We start from the raw sequence: 1,549 nt of genomic DNA on the forward strand, positions 1-1,549 counted from the left end.
CTTGCAAGCGAAAGACCCGAAGGTGGTCTCTCCCATTGTTCATGAATTGTATTGATGTGTGTGGAACTGCAGCATGTGTACTTTCCTTGGACAAACCCCTCATCTGGAATACCAAGAAAATGAAATGTAGACGTCAGGTACTTTTTGTTGAGCTAGCAGAGATTTTGATGGAACCACATATTAGCAGACATCCGAAGTTAGGACTCCGTAAATCTACAATTCATTGCACTGAAAGTATTGCAAATGACACACAGTCTTCAGTTTCTGTGATATCAACAGACGCAAAGAAGATATAATCTTTTATGCCTGAGATTTTCTCAATTATAGTGTAAATAGATAATATTTTCTCATTCTAGTTCTGTACTTCAACATTGATAATGCTAAAATAGGTTGAATTTGAATAAATTCTGTGTTTTGTAGAAGTAACTCCTAATTATGCTACTTTATGAGCAATGGAACTGAATTTTACCGATCTTAAAACAATTCGAGTCCGAGAGACTCCTCTTGGGAGGTAACGTTCATAAAGCGTAGGAGTTCCAGGGTTAAAACTGGTCACGTCTCCTAGCCATATATGCATACGTAATCCATCGGAACAATGTTCGTTGTGTTCATTTTCCTGTGCGGAAGTGTAAAGGAAAATGAACCTCAAAGACGCTGTACGAGAAGGTAAATACGGCACGCAAACACACATTCCTAGAGTACAGTACGGTAAGGTTCATTTTCCTTTACACACACATAGGAAAATGAACACACCGAAAACTGCTCTGATGGAATGCATATCCATGTGTGACTGGGAGGCGTGACCAGTCTTAAGGAAAAAAGGCCTAATGGATAGGAAGAGCGTTGTGACATACGAGGTTTTGTTTCTTCAACGACGACACACAATTGGGCCTCCTTGAATTGCACTGTGTAAAAATGTTACACGAATATAATGTTAATCTCATATAAAGATAATAAAAACTGGGTTTGCATATACTTACTGTATGTTCAAATTTGTTTCATTGAATTTTAATGCACTACAAATGTATCTTGTAATATCCAGATTGCTGTTTGGTCTCTCAAAAGTAAAACATTGGATATAGGTTTAAACATTTGAAAGTAAGCGGCAGAATGTCGTACGCCGATGGCATGATTCCATTGAGGTTAGAGGACGTCATTTTGAGCAACTGTTGTGAGGTAGTGAGATACAAAATGTTACTTTAACTCCGGTTTGTCAGTGACATGATACTGAAAGGAAATAACTTTGAATAATATAAATGAGTACCGGTAAATCTTGACAGTAAATAATATGGAAAATAATAGTGATGAACAGACTTCTTAAAGTTCAGATCTCCTTTATCTGACTTATTAAATCTTAATATTGCCATCTAAAAATGTCCAATATAATATCCTGTAATTCCTGCTTAATACTGCTCGCTATCACTGAAATATTATGCAAATGTAATGATTGCAAACAAATAAATACATAATACGTGTAAATGTTGATAGTATTAGGTAAATAACGTACTGTATATGAACATCTCGTCTTTGTATTTTAAGACAGGACTAA

The sequence above is a fragment of the Anabrus simplex genome, chromosome 1 (genome assembly GCF_040414725.1).
Source record: "Anabrus simplex isolate iqAnaSimp1 chromosome 1, ASM4041472v1, whole genome shotgun sequence".
Lineage (NCBI taxonomy): Eukaryota > Metazoa > Arthropoda > Insecta > Orthoptera > Tettigoniidae > Anabrus > Anabrus simplex.